The sequence below is a fragment of the Dipteris shenzhenensis genome, chromosome 14, assembly GCF_047967505.1.
Source record: "Dipteris shenzhenensis isolate YYH24624 ecotype China chromosome 14, Dip_SZ_1.0, whole genome shotgun sequence".
NCBI classification, from domain to species: domain Eukaryota; kingdom Viridiplantae; phylum Streptophyta; class Polypodiopsida; order Gleicheniales; family Dipteridaceae; genus Dipteris; species Dipteris shenzhenensis.
The window spans coordinates 18957170-18976770 of record NC_141609.1 but is presented as its reverse complement, the minus strand read 5'-3'; the positions used below and the strand labels follow the sequence as shown (position 1 = coordinate 18976770).

Genomic DNA, 19601 nt, shown 5'->3' with positions numbered 1-19601 from the left:
ACAGATCTTGGTATTCGCTAGACATCCTCCACTATTGTCTATACTGACAGCCAAAGTGCTTTGGCCATTGCGCGTAACCCAGTGTTTCATGTGTGTACCAAGCATATTGAAGTTCATTATCATTATGTTCGGGAGTGGTTGTCAGTAGGAGACATAGAATTGTCCTATCTTCCCACAAAGGACAACATAGCAGATATGTTTACAAAGGCACTTCCTCGTCCGAAGTTCGAAGTCTTTCGACAGGCTTTACACTTGGTTCCATTTGTTACATGATCTGACATCCCTTGTACATTCATAGGTGGCTATATCCTTTTGGATGAACATGTGCCACCATGACCAGAAAATACCACGTATTCTGAGACGTTTCCAGAGTACTTCAGCCCATCCCATGGAGGGGGGTTTGTAGGCCATCTCCTCCTGGTTCTAGTGATGCCCTATAGGCCATGGTATGTGCCTTAAGGCATAAATATAGGCACTTGTAGTGTTAGGGCCTTTTAGGCCACATAGGACACTTAGTCCTACGTGACACCTAGGACACTTAGTCCTAGGTCTAGATACAAGTACTTTGTACTCTCTATTTTCTTTACTCTAGTTGACGTGATGGCGTTTCTCATCGACCCTTGTATCTTGTACGTGCTCTCTTTTGTCTACATGACTCTTCACTACATACTTTCCAAACCTTCAAAATGCCACATTTTTTTTAACGCAGGAGTTTACAGCATGTATATATATAAGACTTCAAGGTGGACCCATTTGATACACAATCCCACCCACAACCATAGAATACATTATTTAACAAAGTTCAAGAGTTGCTCTAAGATATTCACATGGAATCCAAGAACCAACCTGCAAACATATAATGGAGGAATGGTGCATGAATGGGCCAATGGAACGTTGAAATGAGATGAAACATATTCCAGTCCCTGTTGAACAACTTTTATAGACACTTCCGCTAATAAATGGGCACAAAGAATTGATTTATACATAAAAATTGGGGTGGTTACATTCAATGGCTGTGATTGCAAGCGATCTGCTTGTTATCCACCTTATGGGGCATGTACAATATCCCTGACTGGCAGCACAAAGGCCTTAATAGTTGCCCCAGATTAAAGCACCCGAAGAGAGAATCTTGTTCACATTATAGAGAACCTGCTAGGCCTGGGTGCTTGCAACAGATTTGAACCAATGAGAAGCATTGGTTTCGACTCCACTTACTCCATTGAATGAAATATGATAATATACAGAAACCATATTTTGCCTTCACAAACTTTGATTGCAATCCATTCTTACAATCTTTCAGGAAGTGAGATGACACTTCATATCTGTATATTTCCCTGTTTGCAAGGCAACAATAGACCTCAGAACCAACATTTCATCTTGTGTATCAATATACTAGAAGTTCTTCAACAAACAGTTTCGACAATGGACTCACATCTCACATGACAGACCTTGACCATAATACCATTCTAACAAAGCCACAATTCTATGCACCAGTGCAAGGATGATTCAATAGTCTCTACAAATATAGACTTGGTATAGCACTTTCTTCCTTGCCTCTTAAACCTTACCCTCAGTGCTCTACATATTGAGTGTAGTGACTTAGAGAAGTCTCAAAGAATATACAGGTGCATGATCAGTGTGCACACACTGTCACAGCCAAACCAAAGGTCCTTTTGAATTCCATGGAAGCATTCTAAAGTAAAATCCAATCTGCGTTTTCTGGCTAGGTGTTTTAGGTTAAGCAGAAGTGGTCTGGACACATGAGCCCAATGTTGCAACCATTACTAGGCATCATAAGGAATCCATAGCCAAGCAGTTAAATTCAGCTAAGATACTCTTTGAGCTATTTCCTGTTTCAAACGCATCTAAGCAAGAATGCTCCTTTACATTGCTTTTCATATAAGCCATCCTTGCATCTTTTGAGGGAACATATCCTTTTTCAGCCCTCCTCCCTTATGTCTCACGTCTCCTACTCTCCTATCAGCAGAACAAGGAATCCCCTACTTTTCCAAAACACCAAAACCTTAAGGTGATGGATGTCCTCCATTAATTGTGGCTAGGGGGAAAATGGCTTCCCAAGGATGAAGAGTCTGCGCATTATGGCCTGAAGAGAATTTTGACAGGGGGATATCAAAATGTGCTAGCCCCACATGCATCGAGGTAGCACCTTGTTGTGCCAACATGGATATGGATATGGCATCATCCTGCTCAAGTGCTCTTGAGCAGTCCTTATTTTGGACTGCTAAGCTGATAATCTCTGAAATCTAGCCGATTTCCTGACAAATCTCGTGGCTAACCTGTTGGCCAATTTATTGGAATGTATGCACTTGGTCATGGGCCAGTATTTTATATACAAAAAGGGTAATGCATGTGTGATTTGAGATTGACTGCCGTCAAGCATAGGTGCCTTGCCACCTATCTTTTGGCAAGCAATGGCTCAAGCTTAGTGCCTCCATGGGCACAAGTCCGAGTAGTCTATTGTAGATAGAGGGAAACAAGAGTGCAGCCTAGCAATTGAATGCTTCGAAGGCTCAGCTTGAGAATCAAACAAGCTCTGCAATTGAGCTTGACTAAGAAAATGCCAAATCCTTAGTCCTCTAAGCTCAACTGGACGGGTTAAAAAAAGGCCTTGAGGAAGAGGAGGTGAAGTATCGAAAGAGGTGCCAACATCTGAACAAACGGGCTGAAACAAATCAAGTTGAGTGTAATAGTGCAAAAAGACACAATGAGCCCAAGCTCCACATCAATGCCCAAGCCACAAACACATCCATGAGGGACACTTTGAAGTCCGAATGAGATGCCTTAACGCAACAATGTAGCAAGGAGGCGAAATACTCAACGCCATGAAGCATTTGCTTCTCTGATTACTTTCTTGTATTCGTCAACTTTCTTATATTTCTCTAATCAGATACTTTCTTATATTTGTTAACTTCTTTCAAAGCTTTATTTGAAATTATGTTGAGTTAGCATTATTCTGCTGAGTACGTATAGGCCCATTGTGTGGATAGAGGAGCTTGATGCAAGTTTGAAGTCTTTGAAACATGAGGCTACATCAGCTCCTATGCTATTGTGGATCCTAGTAAACCATTTGTGGTTTAAACGGATGTTAGTGACTATGCTGTTGGTGTAGCATTGTTCATAGGCAGCAGGCCAGTACCTTTTGAAAGTAAAAGGCTAAATTGAGCTATACTATCCATGGCCGATGCATGAAAAGAAACTGTGAGCTATTATTCACGCGTCGAAAAAGTGGAGATATATATGTATGCCTCTACTTTTGTGGTCTATATGGATAACTCATCTTTGAAGCATTTTTACAATACTTTTGACCCATGGTGGGAGCTTATGCAAGAATTTGATTTCAAGATTCATAATTGAAAAGCCTCTACCAATAAGTTAGCTAATGCCTTGAATAGATTTAATAGTGTGAATCAACTTTGTTTCATTGAGATCCATCCAGATCTATCAAAGTCCATTTATTTAAATGTATATGGGATGAAGTATGAGCTGGGAAAGCCCCTCTTCGTAGTAAAATTGGAGAGTAATTCATTTGAAATGGTTTGCTTTTTGAAAGGGTAAGGCCTAAAGGACAAATTGATGTAATGGATCATACCAAGGTCTATGGTTGTGAGTGATGATGTGAATGAGTGTGTGAACACGTGTGTGTGTGTAGGAGTGCCTGAGTTAGGTGTGACTGATGATGAGTCAGTCAGTAGGTGTGATTGAATTTAGGAGTGTGGTGTGTGATTGAGAGATTCTAGGAGACATTGGTGGTCTTCCTGATTGAGATAAGTGTGGATCTAGATTCCACCTACTCATGGGCAGTCGCCTATGAGTACTCCATTCTATGAATGAATCAGTTCCTCATTGCCTTCATACTTGTGTCATTGTATGTACCTCTTGTCTATCTCCATCATGCTTCCATGCTTGCTCCAACATGTGGTATCACAACCACCATGTCCATACCAGCCTCCTTGAGCTCCCTAGAACCCTACTCTAGCCCCTAGAAGCCTAGATTCCAATAGATTCCTTCTTCTTCATCACCTCCAACTTCACCCATTTTTTTCCCAATTTGAGCCAGACCTTGGAGGAAAAAATTCGGGAGCTACAGTCGAGCATTACCTGAGTCCTTGCAGCTGAAGCTTCCCCACACTAGGGCGAATCTCTGTACTAGTCTATGCCTCGACATTTTGCTCCAGGAAGCCGCATTCTCCAAAATGTCGCCGATTTTCTCTGCTGTTCGATCTCCTGCTACAGGACATCTTTCCAAAATTCCTCCTAGCCGTGGCTGGGCAACAATGTGAGGAACCTTCGGTTCAAATCTAAGCTCAAATTCTTCAGTATTCAAGGTGCATTTGATGAGTTTTCGGCCAGATCTGCTACCGTTCTCTCTGTCGACCTACGCATCTATTTCGCCTTTCTTTGCTACTAGATCTTGCCCACAAATTAGGCTTTCATTTGCCCTAGAAAGCCCTCTCAAAGCTGCGTGCTACTAGTCAAATTTCATCCTCCAATTCCAGTCTGTAAGCCTTTCCTTCATATCTTTGGATTTTGACAGTTTGGTCTTATGGTTGACCAAGTCTACTAAAAATTGGGGTTTTTTTACCTTGACTAAAAATTTCAGAATATTGACTCTTCCTGAGGAGTAGAACTCAGTTATGGAACTCATAGATGTCATTGTACTTTGCATTTATGGAGATCACTTAATGATGTATGCAACCTCTTTGCATCTATATGGGGATGACATGATGATTGTACTCTCAAAAAATATGTTCTCAAGTTCCACTTGCTTGAGTCTATTTGTCAAACCTTGTAAGGCATTAAACACTACCCATGTAGTAAGACCTTGCCTAGAAGGAAAACTATGCTTCATCGACACCAAGTACAATGCAATGGACAAGCAAGTTTATGAGTCTCATGCAATGGTGGCTTGGAAACGACCCCAGAAAAAGATTGAGATCAAGGGAGGGAGTTTTCCCACATCTTCAACTTAGAATTTTTGTGTGTGGTCAATAAGGTTCTCTGCCCTGGGATGTCCCCCTTAAATGATTGTTAGTCTTATGTGAGTTTTACCTTGTTAGACCTATGGGGACTTCCCATGCATAGTCATTGTCCAGTCTTCCAAATTGTAAACCAAAAGACCAAAGTCAGAGTGAGAGAGGGTGTGTGTGTGTGTATAGGGAGTGGTTGTGGTGTGTGCTGGTAGAGAGAGCTCGACGCCTCTGCTGTTCAGCCTCGTCAGGGATCGCGTGGCGCCTGTCTCCCCGTCCGTACATCTGTACGACTGTCGTACAGTTCCCGTACGGCAGTAAGAACATCTGCGTCATGTCTGGCTTACCTCTTCGCATCTTTGAACGGAGCTCCGTACCTGCCTGCATCGCCGTACCTTTCCTGCAGACTACCTTCCCAACGTCCGTACAGCCCCTCAGTATTTTCGTGCAACCGTCACCGTCAGTCTTCCCGTATACCCGTTAGTCTTTCCGTACAGCCTGTCAGTCCTTCCGTACAGCCTGTCAGTTTCTCCATACGTCCGTACAGCCTGTCAGTCCTCACGTCCGTACAGCCTGTTAGTCCTTCCTGTGCCCCGTCTGCTTCTCTCCGTTTGGTACCTGCTGAATCCCTTAGCCTCCATGGCAGAAACAAGCAAGTATTATGTCAAGAGAGCACTCTCTCCTGAACCTAAAAGACAATCAAGGGAAACTTCGCCCCCCTTAGCTCCTTCATCTGAAGATGCTTCCTATGCGTTTGACATGTTGAATGATGATTTTCAACAAAGTAGAAGAGAATGGATTCTACCTGCTCCAGAACTCACTTACAAGATGAAGTTGCCTTCTCTTGTGCATCCTTTGAAGAAGCTCTCTCGAACTGCAGTTATCATCTTTTTCCCAGGCAAAATACCCTCGGCTAATGATGTGGGACAATGGGTGAATTCTCTCCTAGGTGGATGCTATGTAGGAGGAGTCTATTTTGCCTCCCCAGGATTTTATGAAGTTCATCTTTTGGATGCCTTGACAAAACAAAAGATGCTGGAAATGTCCCCTTTATTTTTTGGTCGTCAAATGGTGCACATCATGCCCTGGTCCCCTAATAAGGACTATCAGAATCTCATCAAGCATCATTGCCCTGTATGGGTTGAAGTGGTTGATTTTCCAAATTACATGAGAACAGAGCTTCCAGGCTTAGCCACGACATTGGGACAAGTGATCTGTCCCCCTCGTCCCACAGGTAATAAAAATCATTTTTGCATCTTATGGGATACTGATAGACCAACCCCCTCTGCTATTGTAGTTGAGATTGAGGGTGTTAATTTGGGAAAGAAATATTTCACTTTAAAATGGGGCATTTTTGCTGGAGCTTGTTTCTCTTGTCACAAGTTTGGGCACCTAGCTTCTGAGTGATCCTCTATCCTTCATCCGCCTCCTCCAGCAGCCATTCCTCTGCCATCTAATAAAGGAGGTCAGAAGACATATGTGGAAAAGACTGAAGCTAAAGGAGTAAAGCCTTCAGTTCATACAGGGAGCCAGGCCAATTCAGCTCAAAATAAGGATAAAGGAAAAAGCAAGTTAGTGGAAAATAATTCATCTTCTCACGAGGGATGGCAGACTGCAAAGAAGACGGTGCCTCTCAAACAAAGACCTCTCCAATCTCGTAATTGGGATGCTTCTGCTCCTTCTCCGGGTTAACCTTCTACCTCTTCGGGCAACCCCATCTCAAAGGCATGGGTTAATGCAGTCAAGAAGGGTCTTCCACTTTGTGAAGAAGATGATCTAGTCAGGGAATTGGATTCTGAGGGTCAGCAAGACCCTGTGGCAATGGCAGAGGCTTGATGCCTCCCTTTCTTTTTGAGGACTGTTCATCTCTTGTACATATTTTCATGCGTGCTTCTCTTAAATGTATTTCTTATAATATACAGGGCCTCTGCAACCAGAATAAATGGAGGCTCCTATGGCATTATATAAATAAAACTCATCCAGATGTTGTGTGTCTACAAGAGCATAATCAGCATTCTTTCGCTGGCCAGCATGGGTTCTTTTCAGGATATGATATATTTTATGCAGGATCTGAACAATTCTCTAGGCTGTGCATTTTAGCCAGACATGATCTGCAGCCCTGGATAGCATATAATGATCTTGGTGGCCGATGGATGATTATCCAATGTATAATCAATGGAGAGATTTTTGAAATAGGCTCCTTGTATGCCTCAAAAATTCAGCTTCTAGAGCTCAAATGTGGGACTCCATCAAGCAATATCCTTGGTCTTCAAATGCTCTCCTTTGTGGTGACTTCAATAATTCTCCTCACTGGAAGGACAATACCACGCATAAATCCCATATGCTGCCCTCCGAAATCCAGCAATGGGAACATATGACTTCATCACTTCAATTTGCAGATTTATGGACAGCAACTCACCCTTCAGTTATGGGATTTACATATCATCATAATGCTTTTACAGAATATTGGGCCAGGCTTGATAGATGTTATCTTATTCATGCTCAGCAATATGATGAATATACATGTCAAATGTGGACTGATTATTCTCAACAATATCTGATCACACTCCACTTTGGCTCACCCTTTCATTTGGAATGCCTCTGGATGACATGCAGCTCTCTTCGGTTAGACATTTACAGGTAAATCAATTATATCTTTCTCATGAAAAATTCCAGCAAATGATCAGACTGGCTTGCAGGCCATTGTTATCCCATGCTCAGGAGGATCTGGACTTTGCTTGGAACTCTTTTGTACATCGTATTCAAAATGTCATTAAGGAATATGGAAGATGGTACATGGCAGAAACCAGACAGCATATCCAGTGGGCAAAATCATACAAGCAGTATTTAATACAGATTAGCCATCAAAGATCTCTATCTCCTTCTGAGCAGCATTTATTGTCTTGTGCTTCCTCCATAATTGATGCCAATGATAAACGCAAGCTTTCCAAATGGCAGACCAGGGCTAGAGTTAAACCTATGCTAGATAAGAGTTGTTCCTCGAAATCTTTCTTTCGGAATTTACATGCACATAGACAAAGTCAATCTATCATGAGGGTCAGGAAACCTGACGGTCTTTGGACCCAAACTTTACCTCAGCTAGAAAAACAATGTCTGGATCATTTTCAGCTTCTTTTTTCTCAGCCATCTTCTTCTACACCTCAGGTTGCATTGGCTTGGAACAGATTTATTGAGCTTGTTTCTCCTATTGTTTCTTTGCAAAAAGCTTTAATGCTGGAAATGTCTTTCTCAGATATTGAATTGGATGAAGCCCTCAAGCATTTGGGTAAACATAAATCCCCTGGCTGGGATGGTTTGACGGTTGAATTTTTTGTAGCCTTCTGGGCTGAATTGAAGGGTCCAATTTTGAAGTTCATTAATGTAGCTTGGCAACATCAACATCTTCCCTCAGTTTGGAAGCATGGTCTGGTTAAGCTTGTGCCCAAAAAACCTCTATGTGAGACAATGGATGACTGGAGGCCCATCACTTTGATGCCGGTTATATACAAACTTATTGCTAAAATGTTGGTACATTGGATAAAGGATATCCTTCATGATGGATTTCATCCTAGGCAATATGGTTTTGTTCCAAGACGGCATATACATGATAATATCTCTAATACTCTCATCGCAATGGAATATGCAAAATATTCAGCTCAAGATGTTTTGGTCATGCAGGTGGATGTGGCAAAGGCATTTGATACGGTACAGTGGGATTATGTCTCTCAAATCATGTTTAAACTTGGTTTTGGACCAAAGCTAGTTAATGTCATATATTGGCTTTACTTAGATTCCACTGCACAATGCTTTATAGGGAATCATTTGTCTGAGTCTTGGACTTTGGAACGATCAGTTCGACAGGGATGCCCTCTCAGTGCTTTGCTCTATGCCATTGCTTCACATCCTTTGCTTCTTTATATGGATCATCTGGTAGATACTGGACAGCTAGTGGGGCTTCAGATTTCTGGTTCACGACCTTTCATTGCACAGGCTTATGCAGATGATTCATTCTTCATGCCAAAGAACAGTCCTTTGGAGCTTTGCCTATTGATGGATACCCTTTCAGATTTTGGGTTGGCAGCTGGTCTTAAAATTAATTTTCAGAAATCAAAACTCTTGCCTCTCAAGCATTGTGACTGGCATGCTATCCTGTGGCCCGGCCAGATTATTTATCCGGAAAACATAGTAAGACATTTGGGCTATTCCATTGGCTGAAAAATCAGAAATAAGCAACAAATATCATGGGTGTTAAACAAAATTCAGGACAAATTAGAAAATTGGAAGATCTCCACTTGGCCCCTGCATGTACAGCTTCGAATTGTCCAGTCCATTGTTCTAGCTTATGTCCAGTTCTACCTTCCTCTATTACATTGGTCATCTTGAGATCTCACTTATTTTATGTCTCAAGCCATGGAGATTTTTTGGAAAACTAAGATTCATAAAAAAGCTTTAAGGTTGCTCAAAATGGACTTGCTTTGCTCACCAAGAATGCATGGTGGTTTGAATATAATAAACATCAAATTTCATGTGTTGGCAAGAAAGATCACTATGCTCAAGACATTTTTTCAACAAGAGCAGCCTTGGTCTATCATGTTGGCAATTTTGTGTGGTCAGATGCGCACAAATGCTTATGGACATTGGCTAGTTGATCCATCGGAAGTAGTACTTCGCAAATTTCAAGGTAAAATCCCTGGTTGTCCATTTTCTACTTCCTTGATTTAGGATTGGAAGCAAGTTCTCTCTCACATCAAATGGTCTCCCCATCCTGCTTCTATAGCTTCCTCACTCAGAATGGAAAGCATTCATTGGAGTGCTGTGTTTTTCTCTCCCCTTGCTGTACAACAACCAATCAGAGCTTACAATCTTATGAAATTGGGCATCCGGTTCATTGATGACGTGGTAGATACGCAAGGACATATTCTCTCTTTTCCGGTAGCATGTCGACAGTACAATCTTGGGATGCATCACAGACCTATTTGGAAAGCTATTGCTGATCTCTTACTCCCTTTGGTTCTGATTCCAACATTGAATGTAAGAGACAGGCTTCAAGATTGGCACCTTCAGTCTTCAAGTCCAAGAATATCCTCTCGGCCTTTGCATTTATTGACTTCTATACAGGCTTATCGATTGATATTACCTCCTCCTTGGATTGCTCATCATGCTAATTCTCTATGGCGTCTGAATAAGTCATTAGCCTGGTGGAAAGGAAAATTGCAATTGATATGGAAGTTGAAAATGCCATTGAAGCAGAGACTCTTTCTATGGAGATGCATTGTTGGTATTCTTCCAGTGGGAGTGAAATTGGCTCAAAGAAGCATTGCCTCACCTCTTTGTCCAAGATGTCACCATACTCCTGAGAGAGTTCCGCATTTATTGTGGTTTTGTTCATATTCCAGAGATCTTCTAGACAAGATCTCCTATTTCTTCTGTCTCAGATTTCCTGCACACAGGTTCTTCAGGTTTTTCTGGATGTATGGCAAACTATCAGCTTCTTTGTCACAGTATTCTCTTTTCTTCCAATGGATCAGATATTGGGCCTTATGGACCCTCTGGCTGCAGCGAAATCATGCATATATGAATTCGCCCCTTCAGCACCCTTATGAGTTCTTCCGAGCCTCATTGCGGCAGTCCTTATATGATGCCTTACATGAGGAAGATTTGGATGTTTCTTGTATTCAGCTTTTCTTTTACTGCTTCTGATGGATAGGGCATTGGCTCTTTTCTCGAGCACTGCCCTGATGTAAATGAATGTTTCATAATATAATTTTCTTGGTTTCACAAAAAAAAAAAAAATTTGTGTGTGTGTGTGTGTGTGTGCTCTTAAACCACGTCCATTACAGTCTCGCCATTGGGATGCTTCAACTTCTACCCCTGGTCAGACCTCTACCCCCGCTGACAGCCTTGCTTCTCAACTGTGGGTTGATGTGTTAAAAAGAGGCATTCCTGTATGTGACAATGATGAGGATCATAGAGCCAATGATCCAGGAGCCCAGGTGGATGTTGATGTCATGGCTGAGGCCTGACAGCTTATACTTTACTCTGCTTTTTGGTTTGACTGTACATATCTTCTATGTCTACTTCAATTACTTGCATCACATACAATGTTCAGGGTCTTTGCAATGTCAATAAGTGGAGACTTTTTTGGCATTATGTACATAGAATGATCCCAATGTGATCTCTTTACAGGAACACAACCAACAGGACAGTGTTTTTTTTTTTTAAAAACAGAGAAAAGGAACTTCTATTAAAGCTTAAAATCCAACCATACAAATTGGCTGGCCAGCAAGGCCACTATGCTGGTTATGATATTTTTTATGCTGGTACAATGCACTTTTTGGGGGTTTGCATGCTGGTAAAACATGATATACAGCCCATGGTTGCTTACAATGACCCTCAGGGTCGATGGATGGTGATCAGGTGCACCTGGCAGGCTGATCTCTATGAAATTGCATCTGTTTATGCCTCACAAACTTTTGCGACTAGAGCTCAAATGTGGGCCTCTCTCAAACAATATCCATGGCTGTCCAATGCTTTTTTGTGTGGAGACTTTAACAACTCGCCTGCCACTCAAGACAATACCACTCATCGCTCTCACATGATTCCCACCGAGCTTCGACATTGGGAAGATATGCTCTCATCTCTGCATGCAGAAGATCTATGGCTCTCAACAAGAGACACAGATATGGGTTATACATATCATCACAATGCCTTTCATTACTGGGCTCGACTTGATAGATGGTATTTGCTCCATGCTCAGCAGTATGCTGATTTTACATGTACATTACGGGTTGATCACTCCCTCTTGCTATCTGATCATTTTCCAGTATGCTTGACATTATCAATAGCACATCTGACAGATGATATGCCTTCTTTTGGTCGTCCCCTGCTCCATGTTAATAGTGCTTATTTGCTTCATCAACAATTTCAGAACATGGTGAGAGTGGCTGTCCGTCCCCTCCTCTTACATGCTCAGGAAGATATGGATTTTGCATGGATCAGTTTTGCTTTGGATGCAATCAGTTCTCATAGGCAGCTTACCCCTTCTGAACAGGATTCTTGCGCTTATGCGGTTCATATCATCCACCAAAATGATCTTCGCAAATTAAAGAAGTGGCAAATCCGAGCTCGCATGAAACCCCTTTTAGATAAGGGCTGCTCCTCCAAAGCTTTTTTCAAAAGTCTCCATGCCGATAGGCGAAAGGAGGATATTTGCAGGATCAAGAAAGATGATGGTACCTGGACCACTTCCAAATCAGAATTGGAATTGCAATGTTCTAGTCATTTCCAGCATCTCCTTTCTCTTCAGCCTTATCATTTGATGCAAGTGAATGCAGCTAGGTCTCAATTTCTCATGCATGTCCAGCCCATATTGTCTCGGGAACACGCCTATGCATTGGAGCAGCCTTTTATGCTTAGTGAACTGGATGATGCCTTGAGTCATCTACGCAAAAGCAGCTCTCCTGGTTGGGATGGATTGACTGTTGAATTTTTCCGTGCATTTTGGGGTGATCTCAAGAACACTCTTCTTCTAATGATCAATCATGCTTGGGCAGAACAATCTCTTCCTCCATCCTGGAAACATGGCCTAGTAAAATTGATTCCCAAAAAAAGGTTATGTGAGACGATGGCTGATTGGCGGCCTATATCTCTCATGCTTGTCATTTACAAACTCATTGATAAAATGATTGTCCTCAGGGTTCGCTTCTTTTTGCAAGCAGGACTTCATCCCAGGCAGTATGGGTTTGTCCCTAGAAGGCAGATCACTGACAATATCTCCAATGCCTTGTTTGCGATTGAGTATGCCAAATACTCTAAACAAGATGTTCTCATTCTGCAAGTAGACATTGCGAAAGCATTTGATACAGTCCATTGGGATTTTATCTCTCAGACTATGCATAAATTGGGATTTGGCCCTCGGCTCGTCCATATCATCTATTGGCTCTATTCTCAGGCCACGGCGCAGTGCTTGCTTGGTGGTGGGTTGTCAAGAACCTGGACTATGACCCGCTCAATGAGACAGGGTTGCCCTCTCAGTTCCTTACTGTATGCCATTGCTACCCATCCGTTACTGTTGCATATGGACTATCTTGCAGACACAGGACAGCTTCATGGCTTGCAAATTCCAGGGGCACAGTCATTTCTTGCACAGGCATATGCTGATGATTCATGACCTTTCTCATTTAATGCACACGCTGAATGACTTTGGCATAGCTGCTGGACTGCATATCAATTTTCAGAAATCAAAACTTCTAGCTTTGAAAGAAGCTGATTGGCATGCACTTCTCTGGCCAGGCCACATTATCTCTTCCCATACTATTGTCAGGCATCTAGGCTACCCCATTGGCTGGAATATTACCCCGCATCAACAGCTCAAATGGGTGCTTCAAAAGATCAACAAGAAGTTGGAATACTGGCATTTGTCCACTTGGCCTCTACATGTTCGACTTCGGATAGTACAGTCCATCGTTATGGCATATGTGCAATTTTATTTGCCTCTTCTTCCCTGGTCTTTCAAGCATTTGTCTTCCTATATGTCCCAGGCTATGGAGATATTTTGTTAAAGCAAATCTCATAAAAAGGCCTTGCGACTACTACCTATCTAGTCTATTTGTTCACCTAAGACTCATGGGGGGCTGAATATTCTCAATCTCCAGGTTCATATGTTGGCAAGAAAGAGAACTATGATTGCTGATTTTCTTCAGCAAAAACAGCCATGGGCTATTATGTTAGCAGCTATGTGTGGAAACATGGCGTCTCATGCATATGGGCATTGGATTACAGATCACTGGGAAGCAGTCATGTCCAGATTTCAGGGGAAAATTCCTGGTTGCCCTGTTTCTTCTGCTTTTATTCATGATTGGAAGAGAATTCTCTCATATGCAAAATGGACAGGTGCTTCCATCATGGTAATTCTTTTCGCTTGGAAAGCAACCATTGGAGCAAGGTGTTTGAATTGCCTCTCGCACTACAGGCACCTATTAAAGCATACAATCTCATGAATACATGAGTTTTAGGACTACATCCAAAATTTGAGAGCAGTTCTTTGAGACTTGCAGAACCCATCATGTAAAAAATTGGGCGTCAGATTTGTTGGTGATGTTGTGGATCAACAAGGTTGTATGCTTTCATTTCCACAAGCTTGCAGGACATTCTCCTTGGGCCTGCATCATAGGTCCATTTGGAGAACACTTTCAGCTATGTTGCAGCCATTTGTTCCGGTTCCTCCACTGTTTGCACAGGACAGATTAATGGACTGGAATTTGACTTCTTTACCTCCTGCTACCCATACGCTCTCAATGCACAATCTGACCTCCTCGAAGGTCTACAGATTTCTTCTTCCACCGCCATGGATTGACAAGCATGCCAACACTCTTTGGAATTTGGATAGGCCTTTATCTTGGTGGCAATCACGACTAATGAAAATCTGGAAAGCCAAATTGCCATTGAAACAGAGGCTTTTCTTTTGGAGATGTATAGTGGGAGCCTTTTCCATTGGGGTTAAATTGGCAGCACGCCGCATTGCTTCCCCTTCCTGTCCCCGTTGCTCTCATCATTGCGAGACAGTTCCTCACCTATTATGGTCTTGTCCACACTCTCGCATACTGATCACTCATGTTTCTCATTTGCTGCAGCTTCGGTTTCCCTCTATCAGATTTGGGAAACTCTTCTGGATGTTTGGATGCCTCTCATCTCAGATGTCTCCATTCCTCCTCTTCTTTTACTGGACTCGCTTTTGGGTACTATGGACCATTTGGACACAGAGACTGCATTCTAGGATGAGTCAACAGTTTCCTCAGGCATATATTTTCTTCAGAATGTCCCTCAAGCAATCCTTATATGACAGTTTTGCTGCAAGGGACTTGGATGCCACTAGCCTTGAAGTGTTCTCTACCCGTTTTTGAGTTCTTCCATTGGGCTCTCTTTTGGAGTCTCATGTCAGTGAGTGGGAGACTTCCCATCTTGTAAATTTATGATAATATAAATACACTGGATTTTACCAAAAAAAGTGTGTGTGTGTGTGTGTGTGTGTGTGTGTGTGTGTGTTTTGGCATTTTTAACACTTGAAATGAGCTTAGAGGGCTCAAAAACCCTAGAAACAACTGTAAACATGGGTACCTTTCGATGTTTTTTTAAAACCCGTATGGGAAAAAAGTGCACTAGTAGGGCCTAGCTAGAGTCTGTGCTGGGCTTGGCTAGAGTCTGTGCTAGGACTGGCTAGAGTCTGCGCCAATGTAGACTCTAGCTGGGCCCTGCAGGTGCAATTTTTTCCCACAAGGTTTTTGAAAAATCATCGAAAGATACCCATGTTTACAATCGTTTCCAGGGTCTTTGGGCCTTCTGAGCTCATTTTAAGTGTCAAAAATGCCAAATTATGTGTGTATAAAAATGTTGGATTTTATGTGAGGGATTTAGACTATAAATATATATTTTAAATCTCATATGCCATCCTTGATATCTTGATCATGGCGTATATGGAGAAGTTCATATATATACATAAAGGTTCTGATAAATTTGATGTCTTTATGTAATCCATTGATATGGTTAAAGACCTAGGTGCAAATGTGTGAAAATAGTTTACACTCTTCCAGGAAGCAAGAAAAGTTCATGGAAAATTTCCTTCCTTTAATGTAGGATTCTTGCTCTCTTTGGAGTTGGGAGATTTTTGTCCACACCTAAAAGGAGTGTGTGTGTGTGAGCATGTGTGTGTGTGTGTGTAGAGCTACAGGTCATCGCGTTTCCTTGTTGCTGCCACAGGCCCGTTAAGTGTTCCGCGTGCCTCTTGGAGCTCGTCTTGGATCCCATCCTAGGTCTCGCCCCGCCCTGGAGTCCGTCTTGGATCCCGTGTCCCCTTTGCAAGTCCTGCGCTCTCCTTGTAGTTCTGACTCATGTCCCGTGACCTCTTTGGAGGCCCGTCTAGGCCCTAGGGTCCCGTGCCTCTTCTGCAAGCTCGTCCTTGGCCGCATTCTCTCCCCATTCTTTGGTCCCTGTTCCGTTCGTCGTTTTTTGGGTCATCAACGTATGTTGTCGTCAGCTTCTCTCTTGCTTTCCCTTTCTCTTGCTCTCCCATTTTACTTTTTCTAGCCTTGTGTGTGAGTCATCACTGCTTTTCTCCTCTATCTGTTTCAGCCTTCTCTTTTCCTTTTTCTCCTGCTTTTGTCCATACACCTTTCAAGTCTTCTTATACATATTATAGGTTTTTTCAAATCTTGGGCTTTCTCTTCTTGTGTATGGTACCTTTCACAAAGAAAGATTGGAAGAGAAGCAGGCTGTAGGTCAGGATGACCCTGTTCTTGCTTCATTTGAGGCTCAGTTGGTATATGAGGTTATGCATGAAGGCTTTGAGGACACATGCAAAGGTTGGAAAGATTCAGCCCTTCCAGTTGGACTTATGGTCGAGGTGGATGATATAGTTGCCCTGTGCAGGATTATGCAAAGCATGCTGTTATCATTTTCTTTCCAGGTCGTATGCTAGTTGCTGCAGATGTAGGAAACTGGTTGACCAGGACACTTGGTGGTTCTTTTGTTCGCAAGGTCATTATGCAGCCAGGGGCTTTTTTGAAGTCATTATGACAGATGAGGAGCATAAGCAAGTGCTATTGGAGCATTCTCCTCTTTTTTATGGGCAGCAAATGGTACATGTGCTTCCATGGTCACCGACCAGGGATTACCAAGCTCTCTCATCAGGCATCGCTGTCCGGTTTGGATAGAGGTGGTGGATTTTCCACAGTGTTTAGCTTCCCTTTTGCCTAAAATTGCAGCCTCTTTAGGCACAGTGGTCTATCCCTTGAGGCCAAATGGAAATTCCATTAGATTTTGCATTCTATGGGATATTGATAATCCCACACCTGAATCTTATTCTGTTATCATGAACAATGTTGATATGGGGAGTGCCTTTTACAAGGGGGGGTTATTTGCAGAAGCTGTTTTGAATGCAAAAAATTTGGACATATGGCTTCGCAATGTCCTTTGCGTGTGCAAAAAATGCCGCCAGAAGCTATGCCTATGCAGATGCCAACTAAGGATACTGGTGGGTCTTATGCACTCAAAAATAAAGAAGGTTTTTGCAGCACAAGATAAAGGCAAAGCACCAATTGTTTCTAATGAGAGTAGTGGGAATGTATCTGCTTCAATGCCTTCTACTTCTCAAGCACAGGTAAAGGGAAAAAATTCGAATGAAGCTTGGCAAAATCCAAGAAAAGTTAGCTCAGCCAGGAGACCATTACCTCCTCACACATGGAATGGTACTTCCTCTAATGGCCATACCCCTGAAGAAAATTCAGGTGTTGGCATTACGTGGGCTGCTGTGATAGCCAGTCATATTCTTTTCCCTGAAGAGGAAATTTGTCTTTTCAACAGGCGCTGGTGTCACCTCAGGGAAGAGGCCCTAATTCCTGAGGTGGATATGCATACTTGATTCAGCCTTGCTTCAATGTATATAATAAACTGTAAATATGCTGTCACAGATTAAATGTTTGACACTTAATGTACAGGGTTTGTGTGATGCTAGAAAATGGAAGCTAGTTTGGGTGTATCTCAATAATTTGCAGCCTGATATAGTGGCTCTACAAGAGCACAATCAGCACATGTATGCAAGACAACATGGTCACTCTGCTGGCTATGATATCTTTTATGCAGGAGAGCACTCTTTTTCAGGTGTGGTATTTTTGGTGAAGCATGATCTTCAGCCAACTGTTGCCTTTAATGACACTCATTGTTATGCAATGTCCTGTTCAAGGAGAGATCTTTGGATTTGCTTCAGTTTATGCACCACAATCATCTCATAGTAGAGGTATGATTTGGGATGATATGCAACAGTATCCCTGGAGACACCATGCTTTCCTTTGTGGAGACTTTAATAATGCCCCTCAACAGGGAGATAATACATCTGGTTGTACTCATATGTTGGCCTTTGAAAGGCATCATTGGTCTCAATTATTGGTTCAGCTCAGTTTCGCTGATCTTTGGAAGGAATCACAACCACGTCTGCGAGGCTACACTTTCCAACATAATGCGCATTCTTATTAGGCTCGCCTGGATCGTTGGTATAGGGTCAACCCGTAACACTACGATAATCTCACTACCAAAATGTGGGCGGATTATGCTTTTACGCATTCTGACCATGCTCCTTTATGGTTGAGGATTTCTTTACATGAAATATCAGATGATAGGCTGTTACAAAGAAGGCTGCTCATTGTAAACAATAGTTATTTGGAGCATGATGCATATAAGGCAATGGTCTATGGTGCCTGTCAGCCTCTTTTGCAGCAGAGTCTCATTGATATAGATTATGACTGGGATGCTTTATGCAATCAGCTATTCGGGATTATTGCAAAAATTATATGAAGACATTGAGGGACATTGTTGCTCGGGCAAAATACTTGCCAATCTTTGACTGAGCTTAGTCATTTTCGGCCTTTGTCCAAGGAAGAAAGCACATCTCCATGTCAGGCTAGATACTGTCTACAAAGTAATGATCATAGAAAAATCACTATATAGGAAACAAGAGCGAAGCAAAGGGCTTTCTTGGATAAAGGTTGTTCATCCAAAGATTTCTATAAAAGCCTATATTACAAGAGACAATCTGCAGATATATGGTGTTTGGACTTCTTCTCGAGCACAACTTGCTGTAGCATGTGTTGCTCATTTTTCTAGTCGATTTGGGATTGCAGATCTCCCTTCACAAGAGGTTCTTGCAGCTAGGAGCCAATTGTTACAAAATGTCTCTCCCATTATCTCTTCTGCACAAGCTCTGGAGCTAGAAAGTCCTTTCATTGAAAGAGAATTATTTGATGCCGTAAAATCCTATGGCAGACAGGATGGGATGGTCTCACTGTTGAATTCTTTCTTGCATACTAGGATATCCTAAAATCAACTTTGCTGCGTATGATCAATTCTGCTTAAGAAGATCAGCACATGCCAGTTCCTGGAAAAAAGGGCTTATAAAACTTCTTCCCAAGAAGCACATATGTGAATCCTTGGCTGATTGGAGGCCTATCACTCTCATGCCTGTTATTTACAAGATCATCATTAAAATGGTGGTTGATCGTATCAAAGGATATTTACATGATGGCCTTCATCTGGCACAATATGGGTTTGTTCCTCGTAGGCATATCACAAATAATATTGCAAATGCTTATGTTGGAATAGAATATGCCAAATATTCGGAGTAGGATATTCTATTATTGTAGGTTGACATTGCCAAGGCATTTGACACAATCCAATGGGATTTTATATCACAGACTATGCATGCATTGGGTTTTGGCTACAAATTGCAGCATGTTATTTATTGGCTCTACAATGACAATGTCTAGGGATATTTCTGAAACATGGACTCTTCGTTGTTCAGTTTGTCAGGGCTGTCCACTTAGTGCACTTCTATATGCCATTGCCACGCATCCTATGCTTCAATACATGGATCATCTGGTGGCGCCAGAAATGCTGCATGGATTAGAGATTGCTCAGGCGTATGCTAATGATACATTTTTTACTCCTCGAAATATTAAGCGGGATCTATCCTCTTTGATGCATGCTCTATCTTTATATGGTTTGGCCGCTGGTCTTTATGTCAATTTTCAAAAATCTAAGTTATTGCCTTTGCATTCCAAAGACTAG

General features: G+C 42.1%; 1 protein-coding gene across 2 annotated transcripts in view; it reads right to left on the bottom strand.

Annotated features, from left to right (window-relative positions):
• Window positions 1–952: 952 nt before the first annotated feature.
• LOC147894296 (binding protein) overlaps window positions 953–19601 on the bottom strand; it is a 254131-nt gene continuing 235482 nt past the window's right edge. For both annotated transcript variants that reach the window (XM_087384649.1, XM_087384650.1), the window contains exon 42: window positions 953–1334. The gene's annotated coding sequence lies outside the window, so the exon portion shown is untranslated. The remainder of the gene's footprint in view (window positions 1335–19601) is intronic.